We start from the raw sequence: 23180 nt of genomic DNA, 5'->3' as shown, positions 1-23180 counted from the left end.
GAAATCCCACCATAGTATCTTTTACGGCTTCTGACAACCCCTTCCGAAAGAGAGCAGCCAAGGCATTATCATTCCAGGTAGTAAGTACTGCCCACTTTTGGAATTTTTGACAGTACAATTCTGCAGAATCTCGACCCTCGTTCAATGCCAGCAGGGTCTTTTCAGCCTGATCAATGGCATTAGGTTCGTCATACAACAACCCCAAGGCCTGAAAAAATGCGTTCACATTAGTCAGAATAGGATCATCTGGTTTCAAAGAAAACGCCCAATCCTGGGGATCGCCACGCAGCAAAGAGATGATAATTTTAACCTGCTGCGCGGAGCTCCCTGACGAGTTAGGCTTCAAGGCAAAAAATAATTTACAATTATTTTTGAAATTCAAAAATTTAGACCGATCCCCAAAAAATACATCAGGTGTAGGAATCTTTGGTTCAGCAGCATGTGAATGAGCAAGGTAGGCGGAGATTCCCCGCACTTCCGCAGCGAGCTGCTCCACACGATCAGACAATTGCTTTATCTCCATTGAGAGAAAAAAAAATTCCCCCTATGGCCTCAGAGATATAGAGGAAAAAATATACACTTTTTTTTTTTTTTACAATTCTTTCCTGCTATTGAGTACCCTAGGATCTGCGGTATGGCGGGTGATTCTGTTATGATTGAGTCACCGTAGGAGGCAGACACAAAAATAGAAGCTACGTCCAGAAAACTAGAGAGGTTGGCAACTATCAGATTGCAGACCCCTGAACCTATCAACACAACTAGCAGTAGCCGTGGGAGGTTCCTACGGTGCCCTAGACCCCTCGATCACAGTCGGAGAGCTAAATAGCCTAAAGACAGAAAAGGAAATCTAAACTGCCCCAGAGCAGACCCCAAAGTAAAACTCAGCCCCCAACATATAATGACGGTGAAGCAAGATGAAAAAACACTCACACAGATAGAAAGATAGGCTGAGCAAACGATGGGCCCAAGCTAACTAAACAGAACAGGAAAGGAAGGTTGCTGTCTGCAATCTGCCAAAACCCTATCAAAAACATAAGCCAACAAGCTGATATGGAAAAAGACCCTGAAGCAGCTAGGCTTCAAAAACTAAATCAGCACTCAGGTATTTTCAGAAGACAGAGCTAAAGGAATTCAGCTCACCCCAGCAGGGAATGGCAGAAATCCAGAAAAACAAAGCAAAACAAAGTCAAAGCACAAATGCAAAAAGCCGAGCAGAAAACTTAGCTTTAGAAGAGCAGGAATTCAGACTGGTCTCCAAGGATCCCACAGAGAAATCACCCGCAGGGCAGAAGGGCGTTGGCAGCCTTATATCCAGTCAGTAACTCCACTCAGCCAGTCATCATCATTAGGCTCAGGTGTTTGATAATCAGGCTCACTACCTTTCTTTACCAGAAGAGGGAGTTCCTCGGGCCTCAGTAGTGAAGGGGAAAATGAACTCACAACACTCATACATCTAAAGGCCCCTTTACACTAAACGAGGCACCAGCGATCCCGACAATGATACGACCTTGTCAGGATCGCTGGTGCATCGCTACATGATCGCTGGCAGCTTCAACAGCGATCAGCACCAGCGAGGACGCTGGTCTCTAAGGTAAATATCGGGTTACTAAGCAGCGCATGTCACTTAGTTACCCGATGTGTACCTTAGAAACCTGCGTGCTCGCGCCAGGAGCTGCGAACACGCAGGTTTCTAAGGTACACATCGGGTAACTAGGTGATGCGTGACGCTTAGTAACCTGATATTTACCTTGGTTACCAGCTCCCAGCGCCTGCTTAGAGCACTGGGAGCGTTGCTTGATCGATGGCAATGTACGCTCTCCAGCGGGAGAGCAACGATCAAAAAACGGCCGTGCACAATAGTGCACGATCAGCGATACCCGGCGGGGGGGCCGGTCGCTGACTCCCGTCACACAGGAGGAGTTCAGTGCGTAACAGATAATTGTCAGTGATATAAAAATAATTGGCATATCCAATTTTGGAATTCCAAACCTTCTTTAAAAGATATACCACCAGAGATGACTAACAATGGCTCTCTGAATAAGAAAGCACAGGAGTGCTCGGCAGGCATTACGGCAATTCCTGTGTATATGAGAATCTGAGAAGAAAGCTGCCAGACAAACAATAAACCAACTGGTATTTAAAGTGTAAGGAGCCTCAGGGATCTGTTTAATAGTGTATGCCCTCTATATTGTGAAATCTAATGACAATTCCACTTAAAATATAAACTAACAAACAAAATGGCTAGTTAACTGTAAAGCCCCCTTACAATGGCCCGGCCTGCAGCCATATCAGCCTTCTCTTCTATACACAGGTGTGATTACTCTGTCGAGTGTTCCTGTATTTTATGAGTGACCAACTGACAAACCTCTATGGTGGCAGCTTATCTTGGGGAAACAAAAGGATCATCAGTCAGAAAGTGGATATGCTGGAATCTTATAAACCCAACAATCATCTACTTGGGGTCCCCATACACATTAAAATATCAGATGAAAACATCGATCTCATATATTTTTATGCCCCAATACATTGGCCTATGACTTACTGTAATAGTACATAAGCATCTGTATATACCCTGTCCTAACAGACAATTTTGATAGACATCCCTGGGGGCCCTTGAATGACTTCAAAGCTACCTGGCCATAAATGGAGTTGGCATTGACCATATCACTTGGATTACCTTTGACATGATAGAATGCCTGTCAAAATTTACAAATCGAAAGTCTAGGGCCCCAAATCTTCAAGCGTTTAACAGTATTCTGGTGTAAAACTACTTGAATTATCACCACATTTTTGCACATCTCGTAAGTGCACAAAAATGTTGCTGCTTTTGGCATTTTTACACCAGTCCCATCCATACCCTCCAACTTTTTGAAAAGTGAGGAAGGCTTAGCATAAAGGGGGCATGACTTAATAAATGTTTCCAACTGGAGTGCATTTTTTGTGGTACCACACTGCAGCTGAAAGATGCACTAAATTGATTAGGAGGTACAGTCCTGCTCACCATTATTGGCACTCCTTCATTTTTTTCATAGACTGTACAATATCTTCACAAATAAACGGAAATGTACCAAAGTTATATCCTCAGGATTTTTTAACTAGTGGTCCAAAGTAATACCACAGTAAAACATTGTTTTTCAACTTACATGTTGCAATTTCAAAGAAGAAACAGAATATACAGCATGTGTAGCAATAAAGGCACCCCTAATAATACTTTGTTGCACTCCCTTTGGCATTGTGACAGCCTCTAAATGTTTCTTGTAGCCATCTACAAGCTTCTTGCACTTCTCAGCTGGTATTTTGTCACACTCTTCTTTTGCAGTTTATTCAAGCTCTTAAATGTTTGCAGGGTTCTTTTACCTAATGGCAGATTTCAGCTCACCCCAAAGAGTTTCTGTCATGATCCAGTGTTGGATCTGGCGGTATTAAAAGCACAAAGTGAACTTTTTTTACTTTGGAAAGTTCCAAGGTGTCTTGACTGTCCCCGGTGGTGGTGAGTGGTATTGCACTTTAGGGTTTTTTGCACTTGATTATGGATCAGGTGTGACACCCTATAAAGGTGTGCTCAGGGGGTTCACTCACTGCCTGTGATATTGTGAGTTTGTGTTCACTCTGTTTTTGGAGAGCTTGGATGAAGAATGGAGCTGGTGAGGAGTCCTGCGCAGCTTAGCCAGGGGGGAAGAGTGTCAGCTATGGTGTCTGGACGAAGGGCTGGCATGGCGTGGTGGAGTCGCAGTGATAGTGTCAGCGGGAAGTGTCTGCATGGGCTGGTGGAGTGGCAACTATGGAGAGTGGCACTCACCATGTGGGACTTGGCCGCTGAGCTGGACTCAAGCATGCTCGACTTCGTGTCAGCAGCTGAACTCATCCTTGGGACTCTGGTTCTAAGCAGCTGCAACTGGTGTTGGACTCTGCTCCAAGGTTGCACTAAGGTGAAGGATCCTGTTATGGTGATGGATCCGGGTGGAGGAGAAGATGCACTCAGGTAGAGGGCTCTGTTGCTAGGAGCGCACGCAACAGAGCAAAGCTAAGTGGTGTTTCCCCTGTATTGTCTCTTTCCTCATGTGTGTTATTAGTGCAGTGGTGGGATTAGTTTCCGCACCAACCTATTCCCTAGTGAGGGTTTAGGGTCAGGGCGAGCTAGGGCATTGAGGTACGCGTGCGGCGCCAGGTGCGAAACCGGCATAGGGAACGTTAGGAGTGCAGGGACACTGGCTCAGGGGAGCTCAGGAGGTCTCCAATTCCCTTTTCCCTATTGCAGGGCCCACCATTGTTAAAGTTACCCAGGTTCCCCCCTTTATTATTTAAATGCGCCTTACTGGAGGCGGTGTTTCCATATATTGTATGTATAACGTGTAATACCTAAATTCGCCAGGTGGAGGCGGCGTATCCACCTGCACGTTTTTATTATTTAAATGCGCCCCACTGGAGGCGGTGTATCCAGGGTCACGTGTGTTATGGGTCCGCCTTGCGGTAACATCTGTGTCCTGACACACGTGATCATGACAGTTTCAATAGGATTAAGGTCAGGTCTCATTGCTGGCCATTTTAAAACCATCCATTTTTCTATTTTTCAACCATTCCTGTGTACTTTTGGATGTGTGCTTTAGGTCCTTGTCTTGCTGGAGGACCCATGAACTTCAACTGAAGTTTTCTTACACTGGGTAGCACATTTTGCTCTAAAATCTTTGATAATTTGCTGATATCCTGATTCCTATGACATTGTCAAGGCCTCCAGTATCAGACACAGCAAAGCAACCCCACAGAATTATGGATCCTCCACCATGCTTAACTGTTGGTAGGGTGTTCATTTCCTTCTAAGCTTCATTGTTTCGTGTGTAAACAAACTGTTGCTTTGCATTGCCAAAAAACTTTTGTTTCATCTGTCCACACAACATTTTCCCTGTCAGATTGAGGTTTGTCAAGGTACTATTCGGCAAAGATCAGTTGTTCCTTTTTATGTCTTTTCTTGAGCTATGGTTTCTTCCTTGGCCTTTGCCCATAAAGCTCTGCTTGGTTTAGTGTGCAGCATGTGGTATTTGTTGAAACCATGACCCCAGACTGTTCCAGGTTAGCATTCAAGTCTTTGGATGTTTGATGTACTGTTTTTTTCCACCATTTGCACCAACTTTCGAAGACATCTCTTGTCAATTTTCCTCTTTCCTCCACATCCAAGAAGGTTCTTGTCAGTTCCATGCTTGAAAACATCTTAATAACATTGCGCACTGTTGATCTGGGATAACAAGGTCTTTTGAGATGGCCTTATAACTTTGGAAGTATTGTGTATGCTAATAATATCAGTTCTGAGGAAGGAATAGAGACCACTATGTGGATTTTTAAAACACTGAAGTCATCATTCATTGGCTAATTCATGTCACATGCTCACTGACAATGACAGGTGTGTCAAAATGTGTTTCCATACTAATTTAATGTAAAGGGAGCAAATACCAGTGTAACAGCAAGCTTTAGGTTTTTTATTTTTCCCTCCAATTGTTTTTATTTACATTATTGTTTATAATTTGCTCTTTTGTATTTAACATGAGTGAACTATACAAAAAAAACTGCTTCACTTGATTTTTTCAGGAGATATTCCACGTTATGCACTTAAACTTCATGGGTGCCAATAACAATGAGCGTGACTGTACATAATTCCTCATCACGACTGTTTTGTAAAACACCAGGTTTGACTAATTGGAAATAAATCTGTGTTTATTTATCCAAATCTGGTATCTAATGCAAAAAAAATATTTAGCTTACTTAATACATTTAACCCCTTACTTACCACTGCCGGAATAGTACGTCAGCGGTAAGTATCCCCTGCTTTGAGGTGGGCTCTGGCGGTGAGCCCACCTCAAAGCCACGACATGTCAGCTGTTGTAAACAGTTGACATGTGCCCACAATAGGCACGGGTGGAGTCGCAATCCGCTCGTGCCTATTAACTAGTGAAATCCCGCTGTCAAACGCTGACAGTAGGCACTTAACTAGTACTTCTGGCGCCCGGCCGGAAATGAGCGCATTGCCGAGCCCTGTCACGTGATCGGGGGTCAGCGACGCATTGCCTTGACAACCAGAGGTTTCAGAGACCTCTATGGTTGTTGCCAGCAGATTGCTATGAGCACCACCCTGTGGTCGGCGCTCATAGCAATGCAGTAAATTTGCTACATATAGGCGATCTGAGCATTGCCTATATGTAGCAGAGCCGATCAAGTATGGCATGCTTCTAGCCTCCTATGGAGGCTATTGAACCATGCCAAAAGTAAAAAAAAAGTTTTTAAAAACAAAAAAAGAAAAAACATAAAAGTTTAAATCACCGCTCTTTTGCCCCAATCAAAATAAAACAATTAAAAAAATCAAACCTACACATATTTGGTATCTCCGCATTCAGAATTGCCCGATCGATCAATAAAAAAGGATTAACCTGATCGCTAAACGGCGTAGCGAGAAAAAAATCAAAACGCCAGAATTACGTTTTTTTTGGTCGCCGCAACATTGCATTAAAAAGCAATAACGGGCAATCAAAAGAACATATCTGCAAAAAGATGGTATCATTAAAAACATCAGCTCAGCACGCAAAAAATAAGCCCTCAACCGACCCGAGATCACGAAAAATGGAGACGCTACGGGTCTCGGAAAATTGCGCAATTTTTTTTTTAGCAAACTTTGGAATTTTTTTTCACCACTTAGATAAAAGAGAACCTAGACATGTTTGGTGTCCATGAACTCGTAATGACCTGGAGAATCATAATGGCAGGTCAGTTTTAGCATTTAGTGAACCTAGCAAAAAAGCCAAGCAAAAAACAAGTGGGGGATTGCACTTTTTTTTTGCAATTTCACTGCACTTGGAATTTTTTTTCCTGTTTTCGAATATACTACATGGTAAAACCAATGGTGTTGTTCAAAAGTATAACTCGTCCCGCAAAAAATAAGCCCTCACATGGCCATATTGCCAAAAAATAAAAAAGATATGGCTCTGGAAAGAAGGGGAGCGAAAAACGAAAACGAAAAATTGAAAAAAGCTCCGGGAGTTAAGGGGATATATATGGATTCAGAACACAGAAAATTGTGTTCAGTCTGTAAGTGTTTCCTCAATATTTATTACTTTTATTCCTGATTTAGTAATTCTCTCCCGTAATGAAATTGGCAGGCTAGCAATCCAGAGACGCTAGCTAATATATTTTTTATTAGTTTAGTCATACCTACTGTCAAATAAACATTGTAAAATGTAAGCTCTGCAAACATTATTTGCTCATGCTTAGGTTTAATTACTTATAACAGTTTACACAGATCTAATGATATGAACAGTGAAACATGACGCTTACATGAAGTTAATGGAATTAGCTCTGGTCTTGTTTAAAACGTTAGGAGGACCTTTCACAAATTTATAAAATATATATTCTTGCACATAGTAGCAGTAATGTTGATAAAAAAAGTTTTGTTTTTTTAATTTATGTTCTCCACTCTGTTGTGTAGAGCATCAAAATTACTGGCAACAAATAAAGCTAATTTTCTTATCGTTCGGTAGAGGATTTTCTTTTGTTCCGCTTTTTGGGAGTGTACTTTTAACCCTGTTGCGTAATCATAAAAAGGTAACGTCCCAAGGAAGAAAAGCTAGACACCCAGAGTTCTAACCAAAATCAAATGCCCACAGAACTGTGCCAGTGTATTCGTTCAAGATTTTATCTATGTAAGGGCAGGTGACCTCTTTCTCCACATTCAAGAAGATCTGTCCTATTATAACACACTGATCAGACTCTGATGAGAGTTTGATTGGAGGGTGATCCCGATTACACCCACTCAACTCTGACCACTCACCACAGAGATAACCTTGAAAATGACCTTATTGGTCGAAATTTCAGCTTTATGTGTCTGTACTCTTTGTCGTAATAATGCATCACTTAATGCAACAAATTATCTTGAATAAATAATTGTGCTGAAGATAAACCTTCTATTTTATGACTTTGGTCAGCATTTCTTCTGAGCACAGCACATACTGTACATTAGCAGACAGTACAAGCTTTTCTACTGTTTATACAATTCTTTCATATTCTCCACCCCTACACAATCTCCTCATATTCAGTAATAATGTCTTCAAATGGTACCCCACAAAAAGTAGGGGCTCACACATATCCTATGTTGATGTTTGATGCATTGTTCAATGTGTAATTAATGCCCTACTATGTACTTGTGTTGAGAAAGTTGAAGTAACAGCAAAGATGCAAGCACAGAGAGAGTTAAAGGGAATCTATCAGCAGGTTGTTGCCATATAATCTGAGAGAACCATGATATAGGGGCAGAGACCGTGATTACAGAAATGTTTCACATACTAAGCTGTATTTTGCTATTTTAATAAAAGCAGTGTTTTATCAGCAGGAGATTATCATTAGAGGACTAGGTATCTGGTGCTTCCTGGTCCAACCATGCCTCCACCACTGATCACACAGAAAGCTGCCAATCACTGGTGTTAGTGGTGTCATACAGAGGTCAGTATTCTGAGCTCTGCTAGATCTGCAGCAGTAAAAACTGTGATTCTATCACAACTGTTGACACCATTAAACTGAGTGATACATTGCTAGACTTAAGATCTATGTTCCTACATCGTGCTGCTGTTAGATTACATAACAAAAGCCTGCTGACAGATTTCCATTAATAGTTAGCCAGATCCTGTAACTGTATGGCTAGATTCCGAGCTCTTTTGAGAGACCAATCTGGGTAACTGCGTTATATTAGAGATATAACAAATAACAATATCACTAATCGAACTGTTTCTATGGCTGCCAAGCATTTTATCTTGAATCGCAATAGTAATACCTCATTTCTGGCAGTTTTGGGCACAGAGCAATTAAACAACTTTAAATGTGGAGGCGATGTTAGAAGACGAGAGGCGTTCTGGATATATAGTCTGGAAACTAGACACCCTACAGGTCTTAATAGAAGAAATGAAATTATGTTTCATTACTGATGACGTTTGTCATGTGATTTTATCTATTGTGTTTGCTTTAATTTACAAATATGTCAGCCTGTCGGTACAATGTATCAGCTTTTGTAGTATAGATCTTTTAGGACCTTGCACTTTTAGTCACCTGACACAGGATAATTATGTGATTGGTTCACATAAACTATAAGACGTGCACATTGTGAAATGAAGTTTATCTATGAAAAGATCTACCTATAGATCGAAACGGGTCACTAGACCGTTAGTGCCCTGAATGCACAAACACAATATCCGGACACTATGTTTTTAATGGTCTAATAAAGAATTGATTTAAGGAGCTGGAATGCCTACTCTTCCTCTTTTGACTTTCCTGCATCCGGTCAGGACGAAGTTCCATGCACCTGTGGTTGTCGGAGACCTGGCTGGGGCTTTTAGCTCATTTGTTTTGTTCTTGTACAAACCATGATATACAGACTGACCTCAGGTCTTACAACTTTAAGTTGACATTCTCATAGGCGCATATGTGGCTGTTGGGTTCAGGTTGGGAGACCCACAGCCAGTTAGCGCATCATAATACAAATAACTTGGCACTCAACTGAATGATCCTTTGCACATGGAGTTATTTTATTTTTTATATATATTTTCTATGCAGTCCTAGAAAGACATTTCGGCCCACAATCGGCCTTCGTCAGTCTGCCGACTGCTATCAAGGTGAAGTAACCCGGTATCAAACCAAGTATTCATATAGGTATCTGCTTCAAGAAATAGATCTATATTGTGTCTCCTATGATGATTAGTGAAATTTGCTGATAGGTGAATATATATTTATACAGAAAGGGATTATATAAATCCCATTTGAGAGTGCTGTTGATATTAGCCTGTTTGGACTGACACTATAGGGCACAGTAGAGGACAGAGTACGTATAAGACATGTGGAGCTGCTGTGTCGGCGTGCCGGGCTAGACACGGTTTCCCCCGCTCGTCTGAAAGACTGAAGAAGGCCGATTGTGGGCCGAAACGTCTTTCTAGGACTGCATAGAAAATATATATAAAAAATAAAATAGCTCCATGTGCAAAGGATCATTCAGTTCAGTGCCAAGTTATTTGTATTATTTCACTTTGGTCTGGGTAACCTACTTGTGCACCTTGTGGCGGTGCCACGCTATACTTGACACAGTTAGTGCATCATAGTCCAAACATGGACCGCCTTTCATGTATGGCTCATTTGGCCCTAAAGGTCTCTATGCAATTGCACATTTGTCGTTTCCTCTACTTATACTACTCCAGTACCTATTTCTCTTTTGCACATTTTTCGTAAGTGAGATGGAGAGCACTATGAAAATTTTAAGCACATCACTTGTGTATGAAATTGAGATTATTAATAACAGACCTACTTTACACTTCATAAATATAGTCAGTTCCACACATGCAAGTTGCAAACTCCAAATCTGAGCTAAATCAAAATCTTCTGAGAAATATAATCAAATATTTCTAAGCCAATGTTTCCCTGAAAGTGCCTGAGCGTTCACCCAGCTCATGGGCTGATTTATGTTGCACACACTGATTCAGACCATTGTTGCTGCTATCTTCTCTAGATTACATTCCTCGTGGATATTTGTCGAAACAATCTGTTCTTTTTGCAAGGACAAAAATAAAATGATGGTGTTAAATTCCCATTCCAGATTTTACAATAAACACAAATTGGTTTCATGTAGGGTTTTTTAGGTAACTGTACTCAAGAGAAACATACATTGAGAACTGCAACAAACTTTTAGAGGTAATATTGCAGAGAAGTATAAGATTTTAGAGCTGGTGGATCAGGCACATGGGCACATTTATAGATTCTGGCATGGACATCGTACAGAAGAATTGTGGTGGAATAAAATAATAAAATGGCTGTTGTGTTTCAGAGGCCCATAGACTTTACAGTTGTCATGAGTTACATTGTGTTAAACAGTGTAAGGCTGGTTTCACAATTCCGTTTTTTTGCGCAAAAAACGCATGTGTTTTTTTCCCTATACTTTACATGGGTGCGCATACACATGCATTTGTACGCGTTTGTATGCGCATGCGTTTCTTTGTAGTGTGCACGGGCGCACAAAATGCATCTTGTTGCATTTTTTGTGCGTCCGAATAGTCCCAAAAACCGCATGCGCACTCAATGCGTTTTTTTTTCACCCAAACACCCATTATAGTCTATGGGTGCGCTGACGTGCGCATGGTAATGCGCACGTCAGCGCTAAAAAAGCTTGCGATTTTTTAAAAAAACATGCTCAAAACCGCAAAAAAACGCACACAAACACATGATGCGTTTTTTATGTGCGTTTGCACTGCGCACGGTGAGCAGCGCAAAAAAACGCAAGTGTGAAAGTAGCCTTACTTTGGCATTCATAGTGAATATTAGTTTAGAATTACTTTCTTCTGAATCACCCACATCCAATGTCATTCTCAAAGGTTGACTAGCAAACTGTCATTGAAAAAGAAAACCGAAAAAACAATGGAAGCTCAAATACCATAAAAAATGGATTTTTATTTAGTATATGCAACAATGCAAATTCTACATATTTTAATGTAGAATTAGCATTGTTGCATATACTAAATAAAAATCCATTTTTTATGGTATTTGAGCTTCCATTGTTTTTTCGGTTTTCCTACATTTATTGGAAGTACCAAGTAAATTTCAACATTATATCTATTTAGTTATTGTCATTGGAAAAAGATTTTATGTTTGTTGCTAGTCACATTTACAAAATCTAGCTTGACTATAGTAGGTAACTGTATAAAGATGTCCATTACGCATTAGATTTTGGTCAGCCAAAGCCGCCATTTAGCTTGGGACTGGGGGCCTACTGACTCTACTGATTCAGATAATGTTAGGGAAGTGAAGGGGCAAATATTTTAAATTCAAGTGACTGATCTTTTTTTTTTATTTTCAGGGTGGATAATCTGTCACATTATAACATCTGGCTTTGACTTTCTCACTTTTTATTGAAAACATATGAATGCTTTGCTGAGCTGATCGTTCATTAGGATGAAGGTGTCAGGAGAGATAGCATTTAATGCTGTCGACACCTTTGCTCTCACTCACACAGAAACAAATTAAGGTACTGTACATCAGATTCAAGTAGCTGTGACTTCTTGTAATATGTAGGGAGCAAGTTAGTCACCATTCCTTATAAACATGGCTGGTAGGTAAGTTTTAAAAAATTGGTTTGACTTTTTTGACTTGGTTTCAGCACAATTTTGTTGCAAGCAAGCTTAAATAGTTAAATTAGCTCTCCACTCTAGACAAAAGCAGACGGCGAAACCCGAGTCAGGCGTAATGGGCGAACACTTGACTCTAGTACATCCACTAACTTTACACGTTCCATTTTTGGGCACATGTCAGGTTACCATAGCAATCTGACGCACTCAAGAACAGAGGAAGTTGGTCATTGGGGAAGTAAGGCACATAGCCCGGCACTAGAGCCAGAACAAGGGAGTAGATCATTTCTATTCACTCAGATATGGCTTGCAACATTTTCACGAGCATAAAATCTGGCTGAGAATTTTAACATATTTTGCATTTAAATTTAAATCAATGTCATCCATCTTTGTGTCCTTTCCTGGTCAATAAATCTATAAATGGACAATTCTAAAGCAAATGTGAATTTAATTTAACATAGACATTCCCAGCAGATGTTTGTATTTTTTTATACATTTTTATTTCCCCTCAATTTGCTTGATTGACAAGTTACATATGCTTTATTGTTTTTCCAACCAAAATGTTTTGTGCAAACAAACAGAATGCCAACAGAAGGTCCTATACTTCTGAACTTAATGTCTATTAAAAGTTATGCAAAGTGACATGAAATACTGAAGTTGATATTCGTCTTTGTTTTTATACAGTTGTGGCCAAAAGTATTGACACCCCTGCAATTCTGTCAGATAATACTCAGTTTCTTCCTGAAAATGATTGCAATCACAAATTCTTTGGTATTATTATCTTCATTTAATTTGTCTTAAATGAAAAAAACACAAAAGAGAATGAAGCAAAACATTAATCATTTCACACAAAACTCCAAAAATGGGCCAGACAAAAGTATTGGCACCCTCAGCCTAATACTTGGTTGCACAACCTTTAGCCAAAATAACTGTGACCAACCGCTTCCGGTAACCATCAATGAGTTTCTTACTATGCTCTGCTGGAATTTTAGACCATTCTTCTTTGGCAAACTGCTCCAGGACCCTGATATTAGAAGGGTGCCTTCTCCAAACTGCCATTTTTAGATCTCTCCACAGGTGTTCTATGGTATTCAGGTCTGGACTCATTGCTGGCCACCTTAGAAGTCTCCAGTGCTTTCTCTCAAACCATTTTGTCCATGCTCAATGTGGTACACACAAGGACACAGGACAGAGGTTGAGTCAACTTTAATCCATGTCAACTGGCTGCAAGTGTGATTTAGTTATTGCCAACACCTGTTAGGTGCCACAGGTAAGTTACAGGTGCTGTTAATTACACAAATTAGAGAAGCATCACATGATTTTTCGAACAGTGCCAATACTTTTGTCCACCCTCTTTTTTATGTTTGGTGTGGAATTATATCCAATTTGGCTTTAGGATAATTCTTTTTGTGTTTTTTTCATTTAAGACAAATTAAATGAAGATAATAATACCAAAGAATTTGTGTTTGCAATCATTTTCAGGAAGAAACTGAGTATTATCTGACAGAATTGCAGGGGTGTAAATACTTTTGGCCACAACTGTAGTTCCGATTACAATGTTCTATGATTTAATAAAATTAGAGGAGACCATTTGTAAATAGAAATATTTTATTTCAGTGAGTCTAAACAATGTCACAATCCAAACATTAAAGAAATGTTTTAAGATATACATTAGTCACAATAAAACAATACAGTGGCATTATTGATGCTGTTTCCATATGAATTCCATGAAATGCTGCGGCAAAATCTGCAGCAGTGTTTACAACAGTGCATATCATTGTGAAAATGATGCAGGTACGTCCTCATTTTACTTCGTGATAGAATATACATAGACAAGCAAAAGGGTAACAATGTTTTTAACTTTTGACTTTCAGGCTCCATATTGCAGTATGATACACATACTGTATAATAAGCTTTCACTTATACTTTCTGGGCTATGGTTATCCATAGCAATTCATCTAACATTGCACATGCAAAATTCAATTTTTTACTGGGTCCTTTTGTTAGTATATTTATACCCTTTTAGGTGATAACTTGAACTTACATAGTAACATAGTAACATAGTTAGTAAGGCCGAAAAAAGACATTAGTCCATCCAGTTCAGCCTATAAAATTCCGTCAGAATAAATCCCCAGATCTACGTCCTTCTAAAGAACTTAATAACTGTAAGATACAATATTGTTACGCTCCAGGAAGACATCCAGGCCTCTCTTGAACCCCACGACTGAGTTCGCCATCACCACCTCCTCAGGCGGACACTTGGACACTTTAACTCTGCTTCACTCCCACCATTCATCTGCTGACCACATTTTTTGGGCTACCAACTTGCTGCCTTCTTCCCCACCATTGGAGGCTTCTCTTTGTCCTGTCTTTTTAAATTGATTTTATTAATTTTATCCTACAAGAAGTGAGGAAGCCTATGCCAAGTAAAATAAATATACTTTATTAATCAAAAAAGATAAAAACATATTATAAAATCATTTTTCAGAGGAGATACAAGTTACAAAAAAAAACTGTTTGCAAGGAAAAACATGCTAGCGCCTAAACGTTCAGTATAATTATATAGGCAGATATTCAAAACTTACTGGATGGAATAATACCATACTATCTCAAGCTATTTGGTTAGTCTACGCAAATTAAAACAATCACAGCAACACCCCTAGAAAGAAGCAGTATGCAAAACATGCGTCGGGGCTCAGCGCTGTCTTTCCAGGTAACCTGCTTCATTGAACCAACTACATTATAGACACTTTATCTACCCAGTGCCATTTGTGCATGCGCGTGTGATTTGCCTTGTTGCATACTTTAGGATTTATAACATCTATGTGACAGCCTATTGGTGGCTTGGCCATTGTGCCTTATTATATTTATACATTTGATTTTTTTTCTTATCCTTCTTGGAGGTTAAACCATTGGGCTTTACTATCTGTATGCACATTTTGCATGTTACAAAAGTTTCAATGACCCATCTGATAGCCTATTGAAGGTTTGACCACTGTGCCTTTTGAAAATAATCCATCTAATAACATATTGGAGGCTAAGTCATTGGGCTTTATTATGTGTACGCACATTTTGCACTTTACATGACTTTCAATAATCTATCTGATAGCCTATTGAAGGTTTTGACCATTGGCCATTGGGCTTTATTGCATGCATACTATTGCATATAGCTATTGTGCCTTATTGATTGTATTTGTTTCCATGTTTTTGCATTATGCCCTTGAGATAGGCATATAGCTATCACTTATTGTATATGGATGTGATTGTTTTAATTTGTGTAGACTAACCAAATAACTTGGCATTATTCCATCCAGTAGGTTTTGAATATCTAATATATAAAGCTCAATGTGGGTGTGTGTGTATATATGTGTGTGTGTGTATGTCCGGGATTGGCATCTGCACCGCCGCAGCTACAGCCACAAAATTTGGCACAGTCACATGTCTGGACCCCGAGAGCGTCATAGGCTTTGTTGTGAGGCGAAATTTTAAACCCGCACGTTCCAATTCACCGAACAATTTTGCCCCTATCTACATAATGGGGAAAAAGTGTATGTATTGGCATCTACATCGTCGTAGCTACAGCCACAAAATGTTGCACAGTCACACGTCTGGACCCAGAGAGCGTCATAGGCTATGTTGTGAGGCGAAATTTTAACCTCGCGCATTCCAATTCACCAAACAATTTTTCCCCTAGGTACATAATGGAGAAAAAGGTAAAGGAAAAGTGTTGGAGGCAAATTTACAGCTGCCAGATGTGAACAAGGGGGACTAAAGAATGAGAGCGAGTATATACCATACAGTTGCTAAAATGGGGCCCTGACATGGGATACTCACCACACACGGGGATATGAACACACACACACAAAATGTGCCACACACTACCACGTGCTTCAATACATATACCACCCTGAGCACACATTTCACCACACATACACCAACCACGCAACATAAAAGTCGAAACACAAAAGTCGCCACACAAAACTCACCATGCTGTCCCAGAGCTGTTTGTAAGATGAAGAATGAGCTGTGATTGGTTGCTATCAGCAACAGTTTTCTTTGTAGACAGTTGTGGTAACTGAGGCCTATTATTCTTATTATTTCTATGGTGTTATCATCTATTAGATACACGGCTCAGCAGACAGTATCACACAGAATAGGATTAGATACACGGCTCAGCAGTCAGTATCACACAGGATAGGATGAGATACACGGCTTAGCAGTCAGTATCACACAGGATAGGATTAGATACACGGCTGAGCAGTCAGTAACACGCATGATAGGATTAGGTACACGCCTCAGCAGTCAGAATCACACAGGATAGGGTTAGGTGTTATGAATGGGTCACCGAGGAGGATAAAGCAAAACAAGCTAAGTCACAGAAAACCAGAGAGGTTGGTAACTATGCAGATTGCAGATCCCTGATCCTACCACACAACTAGCAGCAGTCGAGGAGCGTACCTACGATGATCCTAGACGCATCGTCACGGCCGGAGGACTAAATAAGCCTAAATCAAGAAAAGGGGAAAACTAACTGCCCCAGAGCAGATCCCAAAGGAAAGACAGCCCCCACATATGTATTCACGGTGAAACAAGATGAAAGCACAAACACAGGCAGGAAAATAGGCTGAGCAAACGATGGGGCCTAAACTAACTAGAAAGGAAAGGAAAGGAAAGACACTGTCTGCAACCTGCAAAAAACCCTACAAAAATAATGTCCAACACTTCTGATAGCAAAATTAACCCTGAAGTCACTAGACTTCTCCCACTATATCAGCACTCTGAAATATTCTGAGACGGAGCAAAAAGAGGCCAAACTAGTAAGGGACAAAAAGCAAATTGGCAAATACAGATAAATAAGAGTGGAGATTCAGCACAGCCCCCAGTCGGGGCTGGCTGACCACATAAGAAACTGAATAGACCAACAAAAACAAGTGTGAACATTAGCTTTAGATGACTGGAACAGAGCTGAAAACTAAGAGCTGACAAGCCAGAAGGAATCACCAGCAACAGAATAGGGCGTCGGCTGTCTTAAATCCAATCTGAGACTTCCGAGGTCCAATCGTCATCCTCATTCTCAGGGGGCAGATCTCCACTGATCAAATCAGCCTCACTACCTCCTGTTACCACCAGAGGGAGTCTGGAAGGAGAACTCACAACTGGTGAACCAGAGAATGAACTCACAACAGTTAGGCCTGTTTCACACATCAGTTTTTTGGTTAGTCAAAATCCGCTAAAATGGCAGATAACGGATCCGTTCCTTTACTGACCACAATGTTTGGCACCGGACCGTTATTTTAACGGATCCGTCAAAGGAAGAATTTTAAAGGAACCGCTGCCTGGGGAAGGAGAGAGAGAGAGAGAGAGAGAATTTTTCAGCCGCCAGAACAGAGTTTAGGGTTAAATTTGCGGCTGAGTGAAGTCTTTCGGGCATGCGCAGTGATAAATGCGGATCCGGCCGCCCGAAAAAACGTTGCATGGTCCGTTCGGGCATGTTGGCGAACGTCAAAATTTTTGCGGATCCGCAATGGTGGATCGGTTTTTTTTTGCAAAACGGCGGATTTTGACTGATGGACACAAACGGATGTGAAACAGGCCTAAGATACACGACTCAGCAGACTGTATCACACAGGATAGGATTAGATACACTGCTCAGCAGTCAGTATCACACAGGATAGGATTAGATACACGGCTGAGCAGTCAGTAACACATGGTAGGATTAGATACACAGCTCAGCTGAAAGTATCACACAGGAGAGAATACTTGGGTAATTGTTTAGTTAATTTGTGCTGCAAATCTGTAGTGTTGAATATATGATGTGAAATGTTTTTATGTGCAATATAATCATTATAATTTGTTATAACTAACCACAGTTGGTTACTATGCCCAGGCAACGCCGGGCTCTTCAGCTAGTCTGCCTATATAATTATACTGAATCTTTAGGCACTAGAATGTTATTCCTTGCAAACAGTTTTTTTTGTAACTTGTATCTCCTCTGAAAAATGATTTTATATTAGGTTTTTATCTTTTTTGATTAATAAAGTATATTTATTTTACTTGGCATATGCTTCCTGAATTCTTGTAGGATATATTTCATATTGGAAGTGCCTTTGATCCAGGCCAGTAAATAGGTGTATATGATTTTATTAATTGTTGTTAAATAATATAGAAATATTTTTTATCCTAATCCTTCTCTTTTCACTTATTATTTTTAAGGCACCTTACTATGATAGATTTTGTTGATTCCTGAATCCTTCTGGGCATGTTTTCGATCAGATTCAAGAATCTAATCACATGTCATGGGAATGCCACGACAAAGTGGGGCCAGAAAATTGTGGTGTCTGGTTACACAAACATCTGTGCTGTGTAGAACTGCTTCACCTTCCTATTAGCAACTCTGGTTTTCCTTGCTCTGTGTTTGCAACGGTTAAATCGTACTGTTTGTATCTTGGAGCTGGCTGTCCTGAGTTGCCTCTGCTGTTCAGAGTTAATCACTTCCTTCTGGTGTACATACTGTCACTGATAGCTTGCAACTATCTGCTTTGGACCTGGAGAAGTGAACTGAGAAAAGTGCAGGCTTTTGGAGTTGTTTCAGGATATATCTGAGTGTAGTTTGTTTGTGTGTCTCCTAGTCTCTATTCCGATTTGGTTTGCCTCACCCTATTCTTCCCTATTTCTCACTCAATTGTCAGAGAGTATTTTGGTATGATTGCAGTTTTATTTTATACCTGTCCATTTCCCCTCTGTGTCTCTAAGTTAGAGCAGGACTAGGTTCCTGCTATCCTAATCACTAATCAAGGTGGTACTTGGGGTATGACAGGGATAGGACCGTAATTGCCACACCGGGTGAAAGACCTTGTCTAAGATGCTAGGAAGCTCAGGGTGGTGCAGGGTATGTATCATGGATGCCCCTTGCATCCTTCCCTAGTGGCAGAGCCCCCTTCTGTCTCACTGTGAACTGACTTGCTTCTGGTAGAAGAGTAATGTTATTACTGGCCCACCATTTGGATCAACCATGGATCCTGTGGCTGCTCTGGCAGGGCAGTTATCAAAACTTGTGGTGTAGTGACCACTGTGTCCGCTAGGGGGCACTGTGTGAGTTTCCCAGGATGGACGGATAGCCATGCCCAGAGTGGTAACAGGAGCAGGGTCCTAAATGACCGTTATGTATCCCAAGGTGGGTGGCCTTGGGATGAAGGCTTGATTATGTGATGATCAGCAGAGCTGATGCTTTGTTCCAAAGTGTTAGGGAGAAGCCTTCAGGTGATTGGTGAGACGGGTGGGATCAATCACCTACAAACCCACCTAGGGGTGGGTGTCTAGAACGCCATAGCAAAGTATATGTGTGTGAATGATTGAAGGACCTGTGATGAGGTCATAGCCATGTGATCCGGTGGGCGTGGCTACGGACCATATAAGGTGGCCAGGGTAGGTCTCATGAGTGAAAGCTTGGACCCGGTTGGTCCGTATGGAAGGTCTCGTGCTGAGGAAGATGTATCTGCCTTCCTGTGTGTATGTGGGGATGCTATCATGGCTGCATGTGTCTGAGAATTCCCAGGAGGGGAATGAACATCTGCACTGAGAAGCAGCTATGAGGTACTGTAACTGTGACAGGGGATATAACTGTGAGGCTAGAGAGCCTGTGTACTGGACGTAACAAAGCCTGTGTGACCACAGGGACAACAGAGCAGAGTTCTGTCATGGACGCTATGCTGTTTTATATGAACTTTCTGTTGCTGTTCATGGTTTATAATAAACCGCATGGATTGTTGGAGTTATATGAGAAACCCGTGCCGGACCTGGTTATTTGGCTGCCTAGCAAGTGTCCCCTACCTTAATGACAAGCGCTACCTTACAAACTATATCTGGAGTTGAGAAACTGGGTCTGAGAAGAAGATATAAGAAGGATATTTGTTTTGTGTTTTGCTTTTGGTTATATCTGGAGTTGGCAGACCTGCGTTCATTTGGCTTGCAGTGCCCACCGTTGATCACAGATTTACAGTTCGGTTTTAATACCCCAGGGCACTAACAAAACCTTGTCATGCCATTTTGGTTGACCAACGCTCCTGCCATTTTTCAGCATATTGTAAATGACATTTTATGATATCTGACGGGTAGATTTGAAGTAATCTATTTGGATGACATTAATTTATTCGCCGGACCTTGTGTCACAGCAGGAACATGTGAGACAGGTCTTACAAATACTCAGGGAAAACAAACTTTGTCAAGCCTGAGAAATATATGTCTACTGTTGAGGAAATTTCATTTCTGGAGTATCTATTATCTTCTATCTTCTATTATCTTCTACCTGTTATCGTATGGATCCAGCAAAAGTATGGGCGGTACTTGATTGTGATCATCCTGAAAATTTAAAAACTTTACAGCGGATTCTGGGTTTCACCAGCTATTATCATAAGCTCATCAAGGACTTTTCAGTAGTGGCCAAGCCACTTATGGATATGACCAGGAAAGAGACATACTTTTCTAATTGGTATAAACCGGCCTGTGAAGCATTTGATTCCTTGAAGAAGTGTTTAGCTTCTGCTCCAATTCTCATACAGCCTGACATTACCCCATCGTTCATTGTGGAGGTAGATGCACCAGAAGTAGAAATTGGGGCTATGTTGTCACTGGGATCATCTTCAGGTAAACAGTATCAGTGTGCATATTTCTCTTAAAAAAAATGTCGTCCGCTGAAAAGAATTATGATATCAGCAATAGGGAACTCTTCGTAATAAAGTTAGTCTTCGAAGAATGGTGTCATGCTTTGGAGGGGGCAGTACATGGTCATCACTGATCATAAAAATTTATTGCATCTGGAATCGACTTAAGTCTTACACTTAGTCAGTCAAAGTGGTCATTGTTTTTCAACTTTTTTGTGACCTATAAGTCAGGGGATAAAAACATTAAAGCAGATGTATTGTCTCATTGTTTTCCAGGGGGGAGGAAGTAGTGGCAAGTCTGTTCCCACTTTAAAGAAAGGAGTAGACCTTGCTACAATATGTTCTGATCTTGAGAAAGAGGTCGTAGAAGCCCAAGGGGATACCCCTGCTACCTGTCCTCCAGGTAAACTGTTTGTCCCTGTGAACCTCCATCTTAGAATTTTGAGTAGGCATCATGATTTCATCTTCGCTGGACATCCTGGTAGTAAAACCACCACAGATCTTCTCACTTGTCATTTTTTGTGGTCAAGGATACACCAGGATGTTCAAGATTATGTCTCAGACTGCAGTACTTTTGTGATTTCCAAGATCCCTCATACTCGTCTGTCTGGGGTTCTTCAACATTTGGTTATTCCCTATAGACCATGGCCTTAGTTATCACTGATCTACCAGTGTTGGCAGGTAACACGAAAAAATGTGGTGGTGGATAATTTTAGCAAGATTGCTTATTTCATTGTGCTACCTACATTTCCGAATGTTAAGACTTTTGGCACAAATTTTTATTAAGTATATCATGAAGCTTCATGAGATTAACTATGATGTTGTTTCTGATCATTGGGTCCAATTTATATCAAAGTTTTAGAAGGCATTTTGTGCTAATTTAGGGATTCGCCTTTATTTTTTGTTCACCTTTCATCCACAGTCTAATGCGCAAACTGAACAAGTGAACCAAAATCTTGAGACATATCTTAATACAGGAAAGATGTATATCTTTGTACCGTGTTAGCCAGTGGATAGAAAAATATTCAGGATTGAGAGTCCTCAGTAGTTGATACCTTTTAATGGCTAACTGAAAAGATAGTAATACATTGCAAGCTTTCGAGACTACTCAGGTCTCTTCATCAGGCTAGACTAATACAAAATCTGAAGTCACATGAAGTGCATAAATATGTGACTTCAGATTTTGTATTAGTCTAGCCTGATGAAGAGACCTGAGTAGTCTCGAAAGCTTGCAATTAGAGTTGAGCGACTTTTGTTTTTTTAGGGTCGTGTTTCGTTTCGTGAAACCCGACTTTTCCAAAAGTCGGGTCGAGCAAGATCGTCCGATTATAGGGAAAAGTCGGGGTCGTCCCGAAACACGAAACCCAATGTAAGTCAATGGGGAATAAAAGTCGGCAGTGAGAGGACAGGAAACACACCTACAGTGCCCATTTGAATGCCAAAAGCATCAATTCTTCTTACTTAAGCTTGTCAACCTTAATTAACTTCATAATACAAGTTACGCACTGAAAAATGGGGGTTATTTGGCTACAGTTGTGGGGGGGGAGGGCTGGCTACAGGTTTTCATGTGCCCTGGGCGAAAGAGCGCCCCTTTAACACATACCACAACTCATCATTAGTGTTGAGCATTCCGATACCGCAAGTATCGGGTATCGGCCGATATTAGCGGTATCGGAATTCCGATACTTAATTCCGATACTTTTTTCATATCGGATTCCGGGATCGGAATCGGAATAGGAAGTTCCCATCATGCTATGAGCCTGCTTGCTTTGATTAAGCCAATGGGAATCCTCCGAAGTGTGGGCACATCCTGTTAGGCATGTAGGCATGTTAACTATTGGCATGGCTGTGATTGGCTGCCGAAATGATGTCATGATGCACTATAAAAGCCACCGCAGCCGCCATTTCTGGTCACTCTGCTGTGAATTCAGTTAGGGACAGGCTGCTGTAGAAGACTGTGAGGGACAGTTAGAAATAGCGATTCTAAAAACAATATTGTGCTTTATCCAGGCTACATAAACCACCACTGTAGCTTGCTTTTCCCTAGCAGCGCTGTTTTCACAGCTGTCTGCAAGGGCTGTGTGAGTGCAGCTCACGCTGTGGAGTGGGTCCTGCAGCCACGTCAGGCTGTAGGCCACCCAGTGTGATCACTGCTGCCTCATACATCTTTTATTTTTTGAGCTGCATTTTTTAAATAATTTCAATCTAGTGTGCTTCCATCCGTATCCATATACGTTGGTTGCAAACACTAGTAGTAGACAGCGGAGCCTTTCTGCAGCCTTTCAGTGCTAGTGTCCACTTTGCTGCACTGTTCACGGCTGTCTGAGAGGTCTCTGACTGTGTGTGAGTGCAGCTCACGCTGAGTAGTGTGTCCTGCAGCTACGTC

The sequence above is a fragment of the Dendrobates tinctorius genome, unplaced genomic scaffold (assembly GCF_039654945.1).
Source record: "Dendrobates tinctorius isolate UK_male_01 unplaced genomic scaffold, ASM3965494v1 ptg000003l, whole genome shotgun sequence".
In the NCBI taxonomy this organism is placed as follows: Eukaryota; Metazoa; Chordata; class Amphibia; order Anura; family Dendrobatidae; genus Dendrobates; species Dendrobates tinctorius.
This window is presented reverse-complemented; position numbering follows the sequence as displayed.